At 55.1% G+C, this 22,120-nt stretch overlaps 2 long non-coding RNA genes across 3 annotated transcripts; one reads left to right on the forward strand and one right to left on the reverse strand.

Annotated features, from left to right (window-relative positions):
* Positions 1-1,972: 1,972 nt before the first annotated feature.
* LOC100938144 (uncharacterized) lies at positions 1,973-6,367 on the reverse strand. Its single transcript, XR_008526086.1, has 4 exons — positions 6,208-6,367; positions 4,751-4,841; positions 2,891-3,015; positions 1,973-2,264 (listed from the first exon to the last, which is right to left on the reverse strand). It is a non-coding gene; the product is annotated as an uncharacterized LOC100938144 (long non-coding RNA).
* On the forward strand, positions 2,227-13,151 carry LOC129059903 (uncharacterized). 2 transcript variants are annotated; one of them, XR_010137110.1, is made up of 3 exons: positions 2,227-3,457; positions 3,695-9,399; positions 9,502-13,151. It is a non-coding gene; the product is annotated as an uncharacterized LOC129059903 (long non-coding RNA). The 2 variants fall into 2 exon arrangements; XR_008526085.1 differs by having other exon boundaries at positions 2,227-2,953; positions 3,323-9,399.
* The last annotated feature ends 8,969 nt before the right edge of the window (positions 13,152-22,120 follow it).

Raw genomic sequence — 22,120 nt, forward strand, 5'->3', positions numbered from 1 at the left:
GGACCCCGTCGGCCATTGGCGCAGCAGGCGGAGCTGGGCGGTGCGGCCCTCGGCGCGCGGTGCGCCTGTGCGGAATGCGGCGGGAGGCCGGCAGCCGGTTCGGGGTGGTACTGGGGGGCGCCGGGGGGCGGCTGGGTACGGCGGGCCCAGGGGTGGTCCAGGGAGCGGCGGGGGTCTCCCTGCGGGCTCGCGCGAGACTGGGCTGGATTCAGGGTTGAGGGGAGAGGGTGAGCGCAGGGGTCGCGGGCATAGGGGACCGCGGGGCGGGGGTCCCAGCAGTGGGGGGGATACGAGGGCTTAGCCTTTCCACGTGGCCTGGTTTTCGCTTGAAAATCCCCGCAAATGCGGCAGTATCTCAATTACACATGGACGCGATGTCTTTAATCATAAAATACTGTTCATGCGGTGCCGGTTGCATATCAGCTTTTAACCCGCCAAACCTTGGGGCGAAATAGACCCCGGCGAGATAAGCACAGCTCCCAGAAGTGCACTGCGGGTCAGGCGCCTGGCAGATGCATCCTGTTCCTCCCCCACTGCAGCCCTGCGATAGCTTTTATCACCGAGTTGGAGTGAGGGCCGGGTCACAGCTTCACCAGGCCTGGGCTCCCACCTGGGCGGGCCCGGCCTGGCAGAGTCTGTGCTCCTGGCACGGGGCCTCACTCCCCAGGCCCCAGGACAGCTCCAGGGGCCTGGGCAGGCTGGAGAAGGAAGGGGAGCCCCCACACTGTATTCCAAATAAAGGGAAGCCCTGGGGGGTGCTGCTGTCTCTCCTGAGCCCTCGCCCTGGGGTGGTGAAGGTCCAGACTGGGAAACGGAAGTCATTACTATGTCAGAAAGGGCAAAAAGCAAAACGAGGAAGGGGAAGCACGAGGAGGAAGGAGCTGTGGCAGCTCCAGAGCCCAGGAGTGCAGCCCCCAGAGGCCAGGGCTACCCCTCTACCCTCTGGGGCTGTGCAAGAGGGGGCCCTTCTACCGTCTCGGGCTGTGCAGGAGGGGGCCCCTCTATCTTCTGGAGCTGTGCAGGAGGGGGCCCCTCCACTGTCTCAGGCTGTGCAGGAGGGGGCCCCTCTGCCGTCTCAGGCTGTGCAGGAGGGGGCCCCTCTATCTTCTGGGGCTGTGCAGGAGGGGGCCCCTCTGCCGTCTGGGGCTGTGCAAGCAGTGAGCAAGCTGCCGCCTCCTTGGGAGCTGGGATCCCAGACGGGATTCAGCCATTTTCAGAGACGTTCCCAGAAACGAGAATGCGAGATCAATTCCTCGCCTGGCATCTCCCACCAGCGCCATCGCTGCAGGAACCTCACTGGAAGCCAGCGGGCAGAGGAGAGTGGGAAAGGAGCTTGCAGCCTCCCAGCGCCAGTGATGCAGAGCAGAAGGTGGCTGGGAGGCTGAGAAACTGTAAGAAAATAGCAGGGCCAGCCCATGTGGCCGCTCAGATACATGCTATGTGTGTGTTTGCATATGTAGGGGCTGAAAAACTCCACCTCCATCCTTTTGAGGTCCTGGCTGGGCCCAAGAGTTAAATCAAGGTAAGACAGATCATCATGCCAGTGTATTTGATTCAAGTTGGATGTGGCTCGGGAGCCCTGCTAAGGAAATGAAGACCCGGTGAAGCAGACTCAGTCACTCGTGTGCTGAGCTGGACAGAGAACAGTGAGGTTTGAGGAAGGAGCTAGATGATGTGGGGGGCTGAAAAGGTGAGAGGCATTTTATCAAGGACTGTACAGCATTTGCTAGGTCTCAGCTTCTCATCCTTGAGGATCAGAGCTTTCTAGTGTAGGGAGAGCATCTTTCACCTGGGAATTTCATCTGCTTTTAAGAAACCCAAGAGAGATCAGAATGATCTTTTTGCACCTGTTATTGTTTTAACTGCCTTTAATTCCTAATAGTGACTATGCCAGAGCAGCCTATTTTGGGGTGGCACCTTCTTAACTCTGCATACTGTACATATCTGGCACACATCATTTAAAGTAAATAGATAGGCTGGCTTACTTTTTACTCAGGTGCAACATAATTCAGAAAAGTGCAGACATGCTCAGTAGACAGCTCTTTCTACACGCCTGTTGACTTTCTTTCATCAATGACATATTGGTCGGCTCTTGCTAGGCTGTGTTGCCAAAACAACTCGCAAGCCTGGGTCGATCACAGCAACCAAGTTTCCCCTCCCACTCAGGTTTCTTGTCGGCCACGGGGTGGCTCAGCTTCTGACTGCCTCCTTCGTTCTGGGGTCCAGGCTGAGCAAGCTGTGGCTCTCTGGAACATGCTATTCTCCTTACCAAGGGAGGACATGGAGGAGAGATGGAGAAACCATGCCACACTCTCTCAGTGGCCATACACAGCTGGGATGTGTCGCTTGCACTCCCATGCCACTGGCCAGAGCAAGTCATGTGGCCAAGGAGGGGCTGGGAAGAGCACGTCCTCCTCCAGGTGGTGCCAGCTCTGGGACTGGGTTTTAGCTTTCCTTAGAAAGGAAGAGCTGGCCCGTTACTGCAGCAGGGATGCTGACAGAAGACATGAAACTCCGGGGTCAGAGACAAAGGACTTTGTCATTCATGGCATGGCAGGCAGGTGCTCACCTGTGTGTTTAGTCTTATCCCCTTGCCCCCAAATTCCACGGGTGCCATGTGGGTGAGCCTGGGTGGGCACTGCACAGTGGGTTTGCATGGCCACTGAGGAGCCCTGCACTGGGGGAGTCGGCTGTTTCTGCAGCAAGCAGTGAGCAAGCTGCTCTTTGTCCCTAGAGGACTCTCAGGGCAAACCACCCTGAGAAATGGGGGAGGGTACTCAGGGCCTGCATTCCTGGCACACCCTGTGAGAGGTGGGGGGCAGGAGACACTCGTGGAGGACTGCCCTCTTAACAGGAGAAGCTGACAGTACCAGAGGCCAAAGGGACTTACCCAGAGATTTCGCCGGCATCCCTGGGCTGCCTGGTGCCACATATGTGAAAACAGTCATTTCATGTAAGCTGTCCACTCAGTAGCATGCAGGTGGGAGGGTGTCTTAGTCATAGATGGGGTGGCTTCTAAAGAACAGAAATTGATTTCTCACATTTCTGGAGGCTGGAGGTCCAAGATCAAAGCGCCGGCGTATTCAGGGTCTGGCGAGGACCCCTTCCTGGTTCCTAGATCACTTCTTCATGCTGTGTCCTCACAGGGCGGAAGGCACGAGGGGGCTCTCCGGGGCCTCCTTTTTAAAGGCACTAACTGGCCGGGCGCAGTGGCTCACGTCTGTAATCCCAGCACTTTGGGAGGCCGAGGTGGGCGGATCACCTGTGGTCAGGAGTTCGAGACCAGCCTGGCTAACATGGTGAAACCTTATCTCTACTAAAGATACAAAAATTAGCTGGATGTGGTGGTGGGCGCCTGTAATCCCAGCTACTCCGGAGGCTGAGGCAGGAGAATCACTTGAACTCAGGAGGAAGAGGTTGCAGTGAGCCAAGATCATGCCACTGCCTTCCAGCCTAGGTGACAGAGTGAGACTTCGTCTCAAAATAAAATAAAATACATAAATAAAAGCACTAACCCATTCCCGGGGGCTCCACCCTCACTACCCACCTAAGGACATGCCGAAGCCCCACCTCATAATGTCATCGCATTAGGGATTCGGTTTCAGCATATGAATTGGGGGAGGGGACACAAATGGGGGAAATTGGCTCCACTGTGTGAAAATTGTCAATACTAAGGCAGAGTCACTTATGTCAGGACCCAAGCAAAACGGAGCTGGGAGGCCTCAACGGAAGGTCCCTCATGCTCGGGTGCCTACGATGAGAACTGTTACAGGGACTCCGATAGCACAGAACATTCCAGATCAGCTGCTCCTATGAAGACGTCTCCCCCGCAGCAATCATGTTACCCATGAGTAATCACCAACCCTGCATTAAGCTCCTGTACCCAGTGAGGTTTATTCCACAACAATCTGTGTAGACTTCCTCTTCTCACCCCTAAAAGAAAGACACACCTGCGGTCCCCCTCAGCGTGCATATCCCAGATTGCAATCCCCTGCCATCCCCCAGTAAACTTTGTTTGGGAGAGCCAGTCTCTCTGCTGTTTATTTTACATGGACAAGTTGCAGCATCGTGGCCAGCAGCAGAAGTCCTACTAGAAGTCCTACTAGGCTTCTTGAGTCTGTGGGTTGGTATCTTTCATCAGTTTGGGAATTCTTTTATTTTATTTATTTACTTGTTTGTTTGTTTATTTTGAGACGCAGTTTTGCTCTTGTTGCCCAGGCTGGAGTGCAATGGCTCGATCTCAGCTCACTGCAACCTCTGCCTCTTGGGTTCAAGCGATTCTCCTGCCTCAGCCTCTGGAGTAGCTGAGATTACAGGTGCCCACCACCACGCCCAGCTAACTTTTGTATTTTAGTAGAGACAAGGTTTCACCATGTTGGTCAGGCTGGTCTTGAACTCCTGACTTCAGGTGATCCACCCGCCATGGCCTCCCAAAGCGCTGAGATTACAGGCATGAGCCACCGCGCCCAGCTGGGAATTCTTTTTTTTTAACACTGTCTCATGATGTCTCATACTTTCCTTCCTTCCTTCCTCTTATTCTGGGAAGCCCCATACGCATATATTAGATCTTTTCACTAATGCGTCTTGTTGAGTCAGAGTCACGTAAGTCTCCTGTTCTCTGTTGTGCTTTTGTTTCCCACGGGTATTTCAGTGGCTGTTTGCACCGTTTCTGTTGCCCTGTCTCTGTCTCCCCTCCATGGTCCACCTGCTACCAGGTCCAGTCTGCCGTCACCCGTCTCATGACACTGACCTGCAGCCCTGGGATGTCCATTTGGTTCTCTCGTATAGGTTCCAATCAGCTGTGGAATTATCCATCCAGAGATCCTGTTAGACGGCATTTCCTGTTTTTGGTAACACATTAATGAGTTATTTTAAAATACCTGTCTACGGACACTCACATCTGAGGTTCTGCTTCTGTTACCTCTGTTTTCTTTTCTTTTCTTTTTTTTTTTTTTGAGATGGATTCTTGCTCTGTCACCCAGGCTGGAGTACAGTGGCACAATATCGGCTCACAGCATCACTGCAACCTCCACCTCCCGGGTTCAAGCAGTTCTCCTGCCTCAGCCTCCCAAGTAGGACTACAGGCGCGCACCACCATGCCTGGCTAATTTTTGTATTTTTAGTAGAGACGAGGTTTCACCATGTTGGCCAAGCTGGTGTTGAACTCCTGACCTCAGGCAGTCCACCTACCACGGCCCCCTAAAGTGCTGGAATTACAGGCATGAGCCACCACACCTGGCCAGCCTCTGTTTTCTTTTGATAATGGCACACACCTTCCTGCCTCTTCTCGTGTTTACATCTCTGTTCTAGCCCTGGGTCCTACAAACCTTAGGGGAGGTGTGCCCAGTACACAAACACAAGTGTGTGCACAAAGATAGGTCATTGTCAGGGCGTGGGGAGATCTCAGGACCTGCATCAGACCAGGGCTTGTTCAGATGCTGGCTCTGGCACTGCCCAGCTGGGTCACTGTGGGTAAGTCACCACCTTGTCTAAGCCTCAGTTTCCTCACCTGTAAAACAGACCCTGGTAACCACCTTTGCCAACCACACGCTCAGTTATCAGCCACTCTGGCCGGCTCACCTTGCTTCTGAGCAGCAGGAATCACAGCCCCGCTGTGGCTGAGAGGATGCTGGAGCACTCCAGCTCCATCCCAAACGGCCCCTGGCCCCAGCCATCCTGCCTATCCTCCTCCAGCAAAGCCCAGGATGTCCCCATGAGAAGCCCCAGGGACTCAACCAGGTGGGCAGGTTGCAGAGGACCCTTGGGAAAGGGCAGCTGTGTTTCCCCAAGTCCCACCCTATATACACCAAAGATGGGATTTGATCAACTTTCTTCATTATTATCATTATTATTATTATTATTATTATTATTATTATTATTATTTTTGAGGCAGGATCTGGCTCTGTCACCCAGGCTGGAGAGCAGTGGTGCAGTCTCAGCTAACTGCAACCTCTGCCACCCAGGCTCAAGTGATCCTCTCACCTCAGCCTCCCAAGTAGCTGGGACTACAGGTTCTGCCTGGCTAATTTTTGTATTTTTAGTAGAGATGAGGTTTCATCATGTTGGCCAAGCTGGTCTTGAAGTCCTGACTTCAAGCAATCCCCCTGCCTCGACCTCCCAAAGTGCTGGGATTACAAGCCGAGCCACCGTGCTCGGCCTAAAAATTATTTTGTAATTGTGATAAGATACACATGACGTAAAATTTACCATGCAGAGCATTTGAAGATCAGTTCAGTGGCATTAGGTACATTCACATTGTTGAACCATCACCACCATCCATCTCCAGAATTTGTTGACAATCCTACACTGGAACCCTCTGCACCTATGAAACGCTAACTGCCTCCCCCAGCCCCTGGCACCCACTGCTCTACTTCCTCTCTATAAATTTGACAATTGTAGGCTCCTCATAGAAGTGGCATCATAATGGCCTTTGTCTTCTATGAATGGCTTATGTCACGTGATGTAAATTCCTCAGCATCCATCCATAGTGCAGCCTGTGTCCGATCTCCTTTTCAAGGCTGAGCACCTTCCACTGGCCCTGTCGGCCACATTTTCCTTATTCTTGTACCTGTTGATGGACTTTTGCGTGGCGTCCACATTCGAGCTCTCATGAACACTGCGGCTGTGAACCTGGGTGTGCAAATATGTGCTCAAGTCCCTGTTTTCAATTCTTTGGGATCTATACCCAGAAGCGGAATGGCTGGATCGCATGGTCATTGTAGTTTTAATTTTTAGAGGAACTGCCCTGATGTTTTTCCACAACGTCTGCACCATGTCACATTCCCGCCAGCAGTGCACGGGAATTCTAATTTCTCCCCTTCCTCAGCAACAATTATTCCTCTCCAGGCCGGGCGTGGTGGCTCATGCCTGTAATCCCAGCACTTTGGGAGGCCAAGGTGCGTGGATCACCTGAGGTCAGGAGTTCGAGACCAGCCTGGCCAACATGGTGAAACCCCATCTCTACTAAAAATACAAAATTAGCGGGGCATGGTGGCAGGTGCCTGTAGTCCCAGCTACTCGGGAGGCTGAGGCAAGAGAATGCCTTGAACCCGGGAGGCAGAGGTTGCAATGAGCCAAGATCTCGCCACTGCACTTCAGCCTGGGCGACAGAGCAGGACTCTGTCTCAAAAAAAAAAAAAATCTTACTCTCTGTGTTGGGGGCTTTAAAAGAAGCCGTCCATCCCGCTGGGCCTGAGGTGGTCTCCCGGTTGTTCTGATTTGCGTTTCCCATTTCCCTAATGCTTGTTTCAGCATTCACCGAGCCTTGTTTCAGGGGCATGGTGGCCATTTGTGTGTCTTCTCTATTCTAGTCCTTTTCCACTTTTTCACCCAGTGGTTTGTTTTTGAGGTTGCTGGAGTGTGAGGGTTCTTTACGTATTCTAGACAGAATGCCTCACCTGACACATTTCCTCCCAGTCCATGTGTTGACTTTCATTCTATTCATTCATGTTTATAAAGCCCCGTGTATCTATTTTACACGTTTCTGCCTGTCCTTTTCCTGTCATACCCAAGAAATCAAGAAATCACTACCAAGTCTAACATCAAGAGGCTTATGTTTTCCTTTGAGGGTTTTAGAGTTTTTTGTTTGTTTGTTTTGAGACGGAGTCTGGCTCCATCGCCCAGGCTGGAGTGCAGCGTTAGCCAGGATGGTCTCGATCTCCTGACCTCGTGATCCGCCCGCCTCAGCCTCCCAAAGTGCTGGGATTACAGGCGAGGGTTTCAGAGTTTTAGGTCATACATTTAAAACAAGCCCCAGCTCCGGCAGAGTGGAGCTGCCGCCAGGAGTCACAGCCCAGCGTCTGGAACGCAGTGGGGCACAGACTAGGGAAGGCCCAGGCCCGGGTGGGTCTTTCCGCTGGATCCTGGAATGTTGCTTAGGGGAGGCTGAGACCAGACTGGCAGTCACCTGTCTGGGAAAGCACCAGGCCCTGTGGAAGTCCCCGTGGTGACAGTCACGTCCTGGCCACGTGGGCGGGTGTGGGGGAGGGACCACAGGGAGGCGGAAGTCCTTGTTTTTTCCTGCAGCCGGGCACGGGCAGGACCTGAGCAGCCCGAAGCCGCGAGTCGCTGCCACTGCTCCTTCTCTGCCCGGTGCAGCCCCAGCTCAGGGGGTCTGGGCCGCCTCTGATCCCATGCCCCCACTTCACACTCGGGGTTCTGGCTTCCCCGCTGTGAGCCTGTCTCTCCTCCGTGGGACGGGCCAGCCTGGGCAGCCATCCCTGTGCCCACTGCCCAGCATATAGTGGGTGCCTCATAAATGTGGGCTGAACAGAGCCTGCCCCTGGGGGCACCCTCACTGCCAGGCATACAGCAGGTGCCTCATAAATGCAGGCTGAACAGAGCCTGCCCCTGGGCCCCCTCACTGCCAGGCATACAGAAGGTGCCTCATAAATGTAGGCTGAACAGAGCCTGCCCCTGGGCCCCCTCACTGCCAGGCATACAGAAGGTGCCTCATAAATGTAGGCTGAACAGAGCCTGCCCCTGGGTCCCCCGACTTCCAGACACAAAGTAGGTGCTTCATAAATGCGGCCCGAACAGAACCTACCCTGGGGGCCTCCACTTCCCTTTGATGGGGGCAGAGACCCTCTGCCGGGCAGCGGCCACCCAGTGCCTGGGACAGGTGCCCCCTTCTCCCATCCTGGCCTATCTTGGGGCGTCTGAGGGAGGGCGGGGCTGTGCCCCCCCACTTCACACTCGAGGGTCTGGCTTCCCCACCTGTGAGCCTGTCTCTCCTCCGTGGGAGGAGCCGCACCGTCGTGTTCACTTTCCGTGATGACCGTTGAGTGAGAAAAGATGACGGCGGCTCCTGCGTTTAAAAAGGAACCGTCCACGTAACTGCCGCAGGCAGGCCCCGTGCTCGGGCAGTGAGGCTTCGGCCCTGAGAAGGCCCCGACCCCACAGGCCTGGCCCTGGCTGAGAGGGAGTTGGAGTCCCCCGCCTGGGGCAGCCCCTCTGCACCCTGGGTGGTGGAGCAGGAGCTTGGCTGCAGGCGGGGCTTTCCTCCCAGCTCTGGGAGCCACCTCGCTGCAAACGCTGTGACTTCCAAGAGCCTCCGTCTCAATTTGACACTGTTGATCCTTTAGGTGACTTTTTTTTTTTTTTTAGATGGAGTTTTGCTCATCGCCCAGGCTGGAGTGCAGTGGCGCGATCTCAGCTCACTGCAACCTCTGCCTCCTAGGTTCAAGTGATTCTCCTGCCTCAGCCTCCCGAGTAGCTGGGATTACAGGTGCCCAACACCACGCCCAGTTAATTTTTGTATTTTTCGTAGAGATGGGGTTTCACTATGTTACTCAGGATGGTCTCAAACTCCTGATCTCAGATGATCCGCACACCTCCGCCTCCAAAAGTGCTGGGATTACAGGCGTGAGCCACCATGCCTGGCCTAGGTGACTTTTCATGGTGAGATAACGCACAGGCATGGTGAGCAGCATGGCAGAGGACCTGTGTGCAGGGCCCTGTCTCCCCCTGGGGGCCCCTTCATCTGGGAAATCTCTGCTGCAGGACAGGGATGCTGTGTCGTCAGGACGCAGGGCCTCTCCAGGGCACCCGGGCCTCCTCTGAGCCTCTTTGAACTCCAGGACAGGGATGCCGTGTCATCAGGACGCAGGGCCTCTCCAGGGCACCCGGGCCTCCTCTGAGCCTCTTTACACTGTTTGGCTGCGTGCTTTCTTCTCTGTGGCAAAAGGTACATGACGTTTTATTGACCAATTCAGCCATTGGCAAGTGTGCAAATCAGTGGCTTTAGTCCATTCGCAATGCAGCTGGACCCCACCCTTTCCTGATTCCCGCAGGCCAGGGCTGAGGGCGGGGAGGGACCTGTGCAGCAGCCTGAGACCGGCTGTCCAATGGCAGAGCTCCCTTCTGGGAAAGCCATGGGTCCCCTGGGGCCCCATGCTGGATCCCCAGCAATGGTGGTTCACATGTCTCTCCATCTCACTTCCCGTGCAAAAGCGACACAGGTGGTTACAAACCCAAACAATGCAGACGTGGAGGAGACAGAAAGTGAAAATGGTTTCTGAGCCCCTCCAGCCACCCTCTGGGGACACCAGCCTGGCGTTCTTCAGACACAAGCACTCCCTGCAGCCAGCGTAGTCGGTGCTCACTGGAGGGCTGGCCAGGCCTGGGAGCTGATCCTCTCAGCAAAGTTCAGCCCCAGGGATGAGCTCAGCCGGAGAAGGAGAGCTCTTTGCCTCTGGGGCTGCTGCCCTGGTGGAGCCACGCCGGGAACCCGAATTCCAGCCGAGACAGTTCTGGACCCAATTGTGTCTCCCCTGATTTTCTGTGTGGAGACTTAAGCCCCAGTGATGCTGCATTTGGAGGTGGACTTGTAGGGAGGGAGAGACACCAGGCACCCTCTCTCTGCCCTGGCCAAGGGGAAGGCCGGGTGAGGACGTAATGAGAAGGTCCCTTCTGCAAGCCAGGAAGAGACGCGGCCTGGAACCAACTCTGCCTGCGCTGGCTCCGGGACCTCTCGCCTCCAGGACTGTGGGAAAATGCTGCCCATGGCTTCAGCCACTCAGGCTGTGGGACTTTGTCCTGGCCAGTTGAACAGATTAACACAGCCAAGAAAAGTGTACACATATGGGCAAATATACATACACAGAGAAGCAAACAGTGCTGGGTGGAGGGGACACCAGACCTTGAGGAAGTGAACCCAGGGCAGGGCTGGGCCGGGAGTGGCTGGGGTGGGGAGACCTGGATTTGCCGGAGCCCACCGTGGAGCAGGTGGAATGCGACCTCATCAGAGCCTGTGACTATCAGGGAAGGAGCGGTCCGAGGAGGCCCTAGCAGGCTGCCAGGGGCAGGGCCCCTATGGGTGTCAACGTCTTCTGAGAGTTGGGCACAGCCTGAGCTGTTCCCAGGGTGGGGCCGGACCTCCCAGGGGCTTCGGGGCTGGGCCAAGACTCCTGGATTCATCAGGCTGCAGCCACACCGGGGTTGTGGGCCACGGGTCTGTTGGGTGCAGACGGACCCAAGGGATGGACAGGCATAGGACAGCCTGGTACCAATTCCCACTTAGAAACATCACCTGCTTCAGGGTCCATATGACGTCCAATAAAGCACACCCGCTGTGAGCCTGTGAGCCTTGAGCCTGGCAAGTGCCTGCCCTCACATAACCACCATCACTTTTGTGATGAAGACATTTCCAACAAAGTTCCCTTGTTGAGCTTCTATGGACTGAATGACGTTTCCCCCAATTCACAGGTCTAAGCCCTACACCCCCGTGTGACTATGTTTGGAGATGGGGCCCTCAAAGAGCTGATTAAGGTGAAGAGACGTAATGATGGCCAGCGCTACACGGGAGGAATGGTGTCCTTATAGGAAGAGGAGGCGCCAGTGTCCTGGGGCAGAGGGACAACCCTGTGAGGACATAGGGAGCACGTGCCATCTGCAGGCCCAGGAGGGAACCAACCCCACCTGCCCCTGCATCTTGGACTTCCAGCCCCCAGAACCATGACAACATTGCGTTTCCATTTCTTGAGCCCCCAAGTCTGTGGCCCTTTGCTTTGTTTTGACACCCCAGCAACATGAGCCCCTTCCCAACCCCTCCTCAGCTCTGGCCCCATCATCCTTGACCTCGCTGTCCCTGCACGTTAGATCTGCCTGTCCCAGAATTTCACCTGAATCACAAAGCGTGGCGCCTAGGGGCCTGGCTCCCTTCATGGGGCCTGATGTCTGCACATTCATCTGCCATGCAGTGTGTGTCCACGGTTCATTTTGTGTTGCCACGTAGCATCTCATTGTGTGGCCGTAGCCCAGTGTGTTCATCCGTTCACCTGCTGGTGGGTGTTGCAGTGGTTTCCAGCTCTTGGTTATCACAGAGAAAGTGAGTGTGAACTTCCGCACACACGTTTTACTGAGGACAACTCCTTCCATTTCACTTGGTTACTAGGAGTGGAGTTGCCGGGTCCTAGGGAAGGTGTGTGTTTCTCTCTCAAAGAATTTGCCAAACCGATGTCCAAAGTTGTACCATTTCAGGCTCCTGCCAGCAGCACGTGGGAGCTCTAATTACCCCATGTCCTTCCCACACTTGGTATGGTCAGAACTTTTCCTCTCCATCACCGTGATGGGTGTGGAGTGGAATCTCACAGTGGTTTAACATCGTTTCCCGAATGACTGTGGACATTGACCACCCTTTCATGGCCATCGGAGCATGGCTTTGGTGAAGTTCAAATCTTGCCCATTAAAAAACAATAGTGCTGTTTGTCTTCGTATTGACTTGTAAGAATTTTCTAAGAAGTGTTGTGGGAATTGTCACCCAGTGCGCGATTTGCCTTTTCATTTCCTGGAAAGCATACTTCAAGAGCAGGAGTCACTAATGTCAATGAGTCCCAATTTCAAACATTTTCACTCATGGCTCTTGTGTTCTGTGTCCTGTTCAAGAAATCTTTGCCCACGTCCAGGTCACAGATATTTTCTCCAATGTTTTTCCCAGGAAGCCTTATAGTTTGAGCTTTACATTCAAGCCTATCGTTCGTTTCAAGCTAATTTTTTGTGTCATGTAGGTAAAGATTAAGGCCATTGTCCCCTGTCATTTATCCAGTATTCCAGAAATTGTTTGCCAAAAAGACTGTCTTCTTCATATTGCATTACCTTGACACCTCTGTCAGAAATGTTTGCATCATCTATGAATGGGTCTCTCTGGCCCCTCCTGTTTCATTGACCTGTTGGCACGCCTCATGCCCGCCCCACTCTCTCTCAGTGGCTGAAGCTCTACAGTAAGTCTTTAAGTCAGGAAATGAAAATACTCCAACTTTGCTCTTCCTTTTCACTATTATTTCGGCTGGTAAATGTCCTGTCTGTTTTCATGTACATCTTTAGAATCAGTTTCTCGATTTCGACAACCAAGCCTGCTGGAATGTTGACTGGGATTGCATTGGTCCATTTGGGGGAGAATGCGTATTTTCCTCATACTCAGTCTTCTGATGTATCCACATGCCATGCCTTTCCAGTTATTAGAACTTCTTTCACTTCTCTCGGCAACGTTTTCACTGGCCTTGCGGGTATTTTGTTAAATTTCCCCTAAGCATTTCCTGTTTTTTGATGCAAATATGCTCTTGTTTCCCTCATACTTCAAATTCCAATGTTTAGTTTTTAAAATATCGGCCTTGCACCTTGTGACCTTGATAATAAAGTGACTAGTTCCCATAGGCATTTTGTCGATTTCTTAGGACTTTTATACACATGAGCACATTCTCTGCAAAGAGGCAATGTCTTTTTCCCCCTTTGTGTCCAATCTCTATGCCTTCCATTTCTTTTTCTTGTCTTATTGCACTGGCTAGGACCTCCAATACCATGTTGAGTGCAGGTGGTAGGACGGGAGTCCTTGCCTGGCTCCTGACCTTTAGAAAGACACGTCCTGTCTCACCTGCAGACTTGAGGCACAGGGTGACTCTGCACGCCATCTCCTGGGCTCAGCTTCTGCGCCGCTCCCTGGTCTCTGCAGCTCTGTCTTGCAATTTCCAGCTGCCATCCTTTTGCTTTTACCCAGTCCATTTCTCTTTTTTGTGTGTGTGTGTCTTTTTTTCCCCTTTTTCTGCAGAAAAGGGTCTCTCTATATTGCCCAGGCAGGTCTTGAACTCCTGGGCTCAAGCTATCCTCCCACCTCCCACCTCTGCCTCCCTAAGTGCTGGGATTACAGGCATGAGCCACCGCACTGGGCTTAACCAGCCCATTTCTGAAAATGTAAAGTGGGTTTCTTGTAGTCAGCCTTTAGTTGGCTGTTGGTTTTGTATCTGATACGGCCATTTCTGTATTTAATGGGACTATTTAGACCATTTATATTCAAAGTCATTACCTATACGGTTGGATGTGTGCACACCATCTTTCTATTATTTGCTGTTTCATATTTCTGATTTCCCGTTGTCCTACCTTCTGTTTGATTATTGCTGTAGTATTTCATTTCATCCGCATGGTTGCCTTCTTAGCAATACATCTTTGTTTTCCTTATTTAGTGGTTATTGCAGGGTTTGTGACATCCATCTGCACTTATCACAGCCTATATTCAGGTTGTGTGACCACTAAACACGCCTGCACCTTCCCATGCAGCGGGAAATGCCGAAGAATCTCACCGTCATGCACTTGCCTTTCCCCTTCATAACTTATACTACTGTCGTAGGTTTTAATTGTGTAGCTGTAAGTGTCACAATGCGTCACTAACATGTTTGCGTTAAGCATTTTATTATTTTTGAAGACATTTTAAAATGAGAAAAAATTTCCTCCCACATTTGCCATTTCTTTCATCCATAATTCCTTTGAGCAGATTTCAATTTCCACATGAGGCCAGGCAAGGTGGCTCACGCCTGTAATCCCAACACTCTGAAAGGCCAAGGTGGGCAGATTACCTGAGGTCAGGAGTTCGAGACCAGCCTGGCCAACATGGTGAAACCCCATCTCTACTAAAAATACAAAAATTAGCCAGGCGTGGTGGTGCACACCTGTAATCACAGCTACACGAGAGGCTGAGGCAGGAGAATCCCTTGAACCCAGGAGGCAGACGTTGCAGTGAGCCAAGATGGCACCACTGCACTCCAGCCTGGAGAAAGAGTGAGACTCCATCTCAAAAAACAAAAAGAAACAATTTCCCTATGAAAAAACTTCCTTGTGCTTGAAGAAAGTCCTTGGATGTTTCTTGTCATGCAAGTCTGTCTGCTGCTGAGAAATTCTCTCAGTTGTCAGTATGTCCTCAGTCTTTGATTTGCTTCCATATATATATATATATATTTGAGATAGGGTCTCACTCTGTCACCCAGGCTGGAGTGCAGTGGCGGGAGCTTGGCTCACTGCAACCCCTGCCTCCCAGGTTCAAGCGATTCTTATGCCTCCAGAGTAGCTGGGACTATAGGCATGCGCCACCATGCCTGGCTAATTTTTGTATTTTTAGTAGAGATGGGATTTCACCATGTTGGCCAGGCTGGTCTCAAACTCCTGACTTCAAGTTATCCGCCCACCTCAGTCCCCTAGACTGGGCCCGGCCTCCAGTTCATTTATTTTTGTAACTTAATAGACAAGGTCTTGCTCTGTTGCCAGAGCTGGCCTTGAATCCTGGGGCTCAAGTGATCCTCCTGCCTCGGCCTCCGAGTTGCTGGGTCCACAGGCGGAGGCCACTGAGCTTGGTCTATTTTTGACAGATTCACTGGGTTTGGAGTTCAAAGTTGAAATGTTCTTTCAGCACCGTAAAAATGTTTTGCTTACCTTCTGACCTGCACTGTTCCTGGGGACAAGTCCACGTGGCCCTTATCTTTGTGTCTTTGTACCCAAAGGTGGCCTCACCTGACCCCTGTGTCCAGGTCCCCTCTGTGTCCCTGGTTCCGGGGCATTGATTAGGATTTGCTGTGCAGTGCGTGCCTCTCTATATTTACCCCTCTTGGGGTCTGTTGATCTTTCTGCATTTGTGGGATCACAGTTTTCTTGTAGTTTAGAAAACTTTCACTGCTTTTTCTTCAAATGATTTTCTGTTCCTGCCTCTTTGTGTTTCTCTGGGACTCTAACTGCACTTCTGTTAGGCAGCTCGATATTTTCCAGGAGATCTTTGAGAATATGTTCATTTATTCATTTTCTGTGTGTTTTTCATTTAGGGTAGATTCTGATAGTATATCTTCAAGTTCACTGGTGTTTCCTTTTGAGCTGTCTAATCTGTTGTTAATCCTCCTGTTTTTGTTTTTGTTTTCAGGCAGGGCCTCCTCTGTCGGCCAGGCTGGAGTGCAGTGGTGTGATCATGACTCTCTGCAGCCGTGACCTCCGGGGCTCATGGCCTCAACTGATCTTCCCTCCCCAGCCTCCCAAGTGGTGGGACTCCAGGTGTGCGCCACCAGGCCTGGCTAATTTTTGTATTTTTTGGAGAGATGAGGTTTTGCCCGTGCACAGGCTGGTCTGGAACTCCTGGGCGGAAGTGATCCTCTTGCCTCAGTCTATCAAAGTGCTGGGATTACAGGTGTGAGCCACCACACCTGGCCTAATCCTACTGTTATCGGCTGAACTGGATCCCTCCAGAATTCACGCTAAGAATGGGATGGGATGAAGAGATTGGACTGTAAAGAGGTGACTGGCTGAATGAGGCCATATGGGTGGGCCCCGATCCAGAATGACTGGAGTCCTCCTCAGAGGAGGAAGTTTGGACAGAGACACGTCAGGGAACTGCACGCACAGAGAAGAGACTGCGTGAGGACACACGGAAAGACGCCATCGGCAGACCACAGCCGAGCTCCCAGGAAGCAAAACCTGCTGCCACCCTCACGCCAGCTTCCAGCCTCCAGGCCTGAGACAGTATTTCCGTCGGGAAGCCAGCCAGACCGCGGCGTTCTGTGACGGCCGCCCAGGGGGACTGGTGTGCCTACAAGCATGTTATCCATTTCAGACCTGGCTCTTTGTTTTGTCCTCCGTTTCTCACACCGGGCTTACATTTTCCTTTAGAGGACATTGTGATTGTCATTTCAGGGTCCACGCCTGACAACTCCACCATGGCTGCCCTTCTGGGCCTGTTGCTGCTGACTCACATTCCCACGGCCACCTTTCCCTGTGTCTGGACGTAGCAGCAATTTCTCGTTGGATGTGGACATTGTGTTGTGAGGGCTTTGATCACCTGGCATTTTTGTTGGGTTGCTTTTGGCCTTCCTTTAAAGGACTCTGCGCTGTGTTCTGCGTGGAGTTCAGCTCCTTGCTCTTCACTTTGGTCTTCCTGTGGCTGGTTCTGAAGCCTCTTAGAGCAGGTCCAGCCCAGCCTTTCCTGCAGGAAGAGTCCAGCCCGGCTCCCAGGACGGGCCCTGCTGGGTGGCTGCCGACAGCCCAGGATCCTCCAGGACTCTCCCCCTGGCGGTCGGAACTCCTGTCTCCCACCTGTGAGTCCCAGGGGCCGGGGGTCCACAGCCCCCTAGGGTCCCACCCATGCTGAAGAGTCCACCTTCCACATGCATGGCGCCCGACTCTGGAGGCCTCAGAGACCCTCAGGCAGCCTTCTGGAGCTTTCTGTCTGTGCAGTTCCCTCCCTTCCGGAGGTCTGCCTGCCAGGTCCCTCTGCGGATGCCTCCCTGAGCCCTGACCTCCTTCTCCTCAGCCCCCCAGGACTGCTGGACCTGCCTGGACGCCCACACCTGCTCGACCATCCTGAATGGGCCTCCACCCCAGGGCTGGGGTGACCCTGGCTGAAAACAGTTCATCCTGAGTTTCAGTCTCGAGCTTTCGTGGCACGAGGGAAACTGCTGGCTGTGTTACTCCACAGCGGCTGGAACAGACGGGACCAGCTCCCTTCAGAGGGGCACTTTGGTTGGTTCCAGAATTCTCCTTTGCTATGAAGGCTGCCGGGCACATCCCACACTGGCCACCCTCCACCTCGCATGTGCGTTTATCAATGAAACGCCCCAGTAGGACCTCCTGGATCAAAACACTTAGTATTGACCTGGAACCTGCCTCTGAGAATGCCGTGCGCTCCCGCCTGGCACCCTGCTCCTCCTCCGCCGGCCGCCCCGCACATGCTCCGCTGCCTCTCTGGGCCGGCTCAGCCGTTTCATGTTCCTGTGTGTGCACTGAGACGTCCACCCTGGCACGCTTCTTCCCCTCGGCAGGTGGTCCCCACGCTGTGCCTGCCCAGCTCGGAGCCCAGAGGCCCCCGCAGCTCCCCACACCTTCATGGTGCAGTGACCTGAGGCCTCCCCGTGGCTCAGTCCCTTTCCCAGGGTCAGGGGTCCATTTATTGAACCAGGACAGGAGGTGCCTTCCCCCTGAGCTCTGTCCCTGCTGAACCTGGAAGGCAGCGCCCAGTGGCGGCTCAGACCCCCAGAGCCTCTTCTGAGGTCCGACACTCCTCTGCTCCCCCCAGGGAGACCCCCTGGCCCGGCCCCCAGCTCTCGGTGCCTCGGTTTCCTCACCCGGAAGGTGGGGATGTTGAAGGTGCCTGGGTTGTGGCTGTGCACTAACCTAGGGTGACTGTGAGCTTCGAGAGCTCGAATGTCTGGAAGGAAGGGTGTGAGCTGGGTGGGTGTGAGTGTGCTGATCATGGACACAGAGCGTGGGGCCCCTTGGAGGGCTGGAACCCAGGTGGGGGATGCCCGGGTGGTGGGACAGAGCGGGGCTGGAGGAGAGGGACTGAGGAATGTTCCGGCCACAGAGACCCCAAGCCCATAGGAGGTCAGGAGTTGGTCACATGGGAGGTGAGGTGGGGAGCAGAGCTGGGGCCCAGGGTCCTGATTTGGGGTGAGAGGAGACGCCATCCCCGAGGCAGAAAGACGGTCAGGGGAGGGGAGGGGAAGGGAAAGCAGACAGAGCGGGAGGCGGGGAGATCCCAGGGCCAGGAGTGTCAGGGGCGGGCACTTGAGCCAGAGGCACCCTGAGGTTTCCCAGCAGGCAACTAATATCCTGGCCTGCAGTGTGGAGGAACCGGGGCTGGGCTGGAGACCTGGGGACGCCTGGGGCCGCCCCGATTCCCAGCAGACGCCTCACCCTCTGGGAAGCCCCAGCTGCCCCAGATCCCTCCCACAATGCTCTGACCACCCTCAACCCCCAAGTTCTCTCCCTTCTGTCCCCAGGCCCGAGGCCTTGGAGCTGCCCCCGCCCTGGGCCATGAGAGCTGGACACAGAGTCCTCCAGGTTCCACGGGCCTCCTGCACCGCCGCCTGCTCCGCCCTCCTGCCCTCCCCGGCAGCCTCGCCTGTGAGGGCTGCCCACCTGGGTGACCCCGGAGCCTCCTCTTCACGCCTCTGTCTGCTCTGCACACCGTCCAACCAGACTGACAGCTGTCCAAAGCCTCCAGAGCACAGAACGGGCCTGGTGTCTGCACCCCCCTCTCGGGGTGGGCCACGGCCGGGTCTGTGTCCCGTCCCCTCCCCGCTCACCAGCGTTGGACCCCAGCTTCCCTCTGCAGCAGCACTCAACTCACGCACTTTCTCAGAGACGCACAGCCCACCTCGCCCCTGCAGGTTCCTCTTCATTCCTCAGAGCCCCCCATGGCCTGGGCAGTCCATCCTGAGTGTCCGCACCACACGACTGTAGACGTTTGGCTTCTGGACTCAAATCCTTCACCAGATCGTGACCAGGAGGGCAATGACCAGGCCTCGGCCTCAGCCCCCTGCCTGGCCTGCACCGGCACAGAGCAGGGGAGGTGCAGGCCGGCCTTGAAGGCCGAGGAGTGGAGGGGAAGCCCTTCGCTGGGCCCCGGACCCTGCCCTCCATCCCCTAGGGTGTGGCTCCAGCCCTGGGGTACCCACAGCCGCTGTCCCATCCTCTGTGCCCAGGGCTCCCATCAAGAGAAAAGGGAAGCGTCTTTGGGGGTTTCCGGACAGTCCTCTGGAGACAGCCCTGTTGGGAGGTTGGGGTGTGAGGCTGACCCTGTGGGGATCCTTGGATACCCAGGTCGGGGCTGTGTGGAGGGCCTCACGGAGGGCAGTGGGGTGACGCGGTGCTGGACTCTGGGGGGCCTCAGCTGTTGCAGAGTGGTGGGGGGAGGCCCTGCCTGGGGGTGAGGGTCTGTGTTTTGTGTCCGTGACACCGACCAGTCTCAGCCTCAGTTTCCCCATCTGCCCCGGGGGGAGGTGTGCACAGAATGCACTCTAAATCCCCTGCCTGAAGCCGGGCGCGGTGGCTCACGACTGTAATCCCAGCACCTTGGGAGGCTGAGGTGGGTGGATCACGAGATCAGGAGTTCTAATCCAGCCTGGCCAAGATGGTGAAACCCCGTCTTACTAAAAATACAAAAATTAGCCAAGTGCAGTTATAGGCGCCTGTAGTCCCAGCTACTCAGGCAGCTGAGGCAGGAGAATCGCTTGAACCCGGGAGGCGGAGGTTGCAGTGAGCCGAGATGGTGCACTGCACTCTAGCCTGGGCGACAGAGCGAGATTCCGTCTCAAAATCAATCAATCAACCAATCAATCAATCCCCGGCCTGGCCCCTGGCCCTGAGTTCACGGGGAGGGCATCGCTCAGTGGGATCCCGGGGTCTCTGGGCTCAGGCCCTGGCTGTGACAGGAGTGGGGAGGGGCCCTGTGTCCCTGGGCCCAGGTCACGGGGGTGTAGGGAGGAGAGGCCCTGGGCCACCAGGGACTGTTGGGTCTGGGGAGTCCCCTCGACAGGAGGCGTGGGGCTGGCGGGGGGGCTCACCTGCCTCCCTCTCCCTGCGGGTTCTGGTGGGCCCTGGGACGGGGGCGGTGATATCCTGCGGGCAACTGCGTCGGTGGGGACGGCTGGGGGTTGGGGAGGGCCCCGTTTCCCGCCGCCTTGGGCTGCCTCATTTCCTCCCTGATGACCCTTGTGGCCTGGACAGGGCCTGGCGGTGCTGGTGCCGGGAGAGCCCACACTGAATGGATTGAATGGATGAAGGAGTGAGTGCTGTATTTAGCGGGGGGCGCTAGGCGCTGCGTTGGGAGCCCGGGACCTTTCCTCTTGCTGCCCGGGAGGTAACACCCTGGACCCCTGAAGTCTGCATTCCAGGAGAGTGGGCAGACACAGAGTAAGGGAGAAAAGGGGTGGAGGGTCAAGGCGGGCGGATACAGGGAGCAGGGAGCGGGGACAGGGCTTACTCAGCAATTAGAGAAGACCTCACGGAGGAGGTGAGGTGTTTAGGTGGCTGGTGAAGGTGGAATCCCCAGGAATGGGTTAGTGCCCTTAAAAAAGAGACCTAGAAGGTTCCCTCACCCCGACCACTGTGTCAAGACACAATGAGGAACCATCTAGGAAGCAGGAAGAGACCCTCCCCAGACCCCAAATCTACCGGCACCTTGATCTTGGACCTCCAGCCTCCAGAAATGTGAGAAATAAATTCCTGTTCTTTTATTTTTTGCGATGGAGTCTCGGTCTCTTGCCCAGGCTGGAATGCAGTGGTGGGTTCTCAGCTCACTGCAACCTCTGCCTCCTGGGTTCTAGCAATTCTCCTGCCTCAGCCTCCCGAGTAGCTGGGATTACAGGCACCTGCCACCATGCCCAGCTAGTTTTTGTATTTTTAGTAGAGGCCGGATTTCACCATGTTGGCCAGGCTGGTCTCAAACTTCTGACTTCAAATGATCTGCCCGCCTCGGTCTCCCAAAGTGTGGGGATTACAAGTGTGAGCCACCGCACCCTGCCAAATTTCTGTTGTTTTTAAGCCACCCAGTCTACGGTAGTTTTTATTTTTATAGCTACTTGAATAGAACAAGATACCCTCCCACACTCAACAGCTACTGAGTGGACAAGCTTAAATTAAACAACTGTTTTCAAAGATGTGGCACTGGGCGGCCCAGAACAGCGGTGCCGCTGAAATCATTCTCAGGGCCCTGAGCTGCTGGCTGCCTCCCACTTCTCTCCCCTCTCCCTCTGCCGTCCTGTCTTCTTTGCCCAGCCTCTCCTTGTTTCTCTCCTCCTCCTTCCTTCCCCCCACCTCCCCATAGCCGGGCTTGGAAAAGTCACACAGACCTCTGAGGTCTCATCCCGGAGATGCCACTAACCCAGCCTTCCCCCGGGACCTGCCTTCACCATCCAGAGCCCTGGGAGCCAGGGACACTCCCTGGGGCTGAGTGAGCACCAGGGGCTGCACCTGCCGCTCCCATGTCCTCGGCCCCACTCCCGCAGATGCAGCAGGTGGCTGGTGACGGAGGCTGGACCTGGGACCAGCAGCTCCCACTGGATATGGGGGTTTCTCTCAGGGAGCCTCATCGTCAACGTTATTGTTTTCTCCACACTTGGCCTAATCTCGTGCATGAAAAGAAGAAAGTCAAGGGGTGAACACACAGCGGCCCCATCAGGGCTCGTGTCCCTAGCCGTCGTCTCTCGGAGCTCTGTCCCCCCAAACCTGGGGGGTGGCCCCAGAGCTTTTCCGGGATCCGTGGCTTCTCCCAGGAGGAGGAGCTACAGGCCGGGGCAGGTGGGCTTCCCGCTGTGCCCAGAGCCCAGATGTCAGGTGGCCCCCCTGGGGGAAGGGAAGTTGGGGCCCCTGACCAGGGAGCCCTCTGCCACCCCTGCCCGCTCACTCCATGGCCCCATGCTCCCGCCTGCCCCCGGGGCTGTGGGCAGAAGGGCAGGCTGTGCTTGGCTCCCATCTAGCACTGGGGGGCAGCCGGGTCTATGGGGTCAGCCTCTGAAAAGCTGCCCTGGCAATGATCCTGGACGGTGGTCAGGAGCCGGTCCGTGCGCAGGGAGGCCCGCGGTCCCTGGAGACCACG

Source organism: Pongo abelii, chromosome 1 (genome assembly GCF_028885655.2).
Source record: "Pongo abelii isolate AG06213 chromosome 1, NHGRI_mPonAbe1-v2.0_pri, whole genome shotgun sequence".
NCBI classification, from domain to species: Eukaryota; Metazoa; Chordata; class Mammalia; order Primates; family Hominidae; genus Pongo; species Pongo abelii.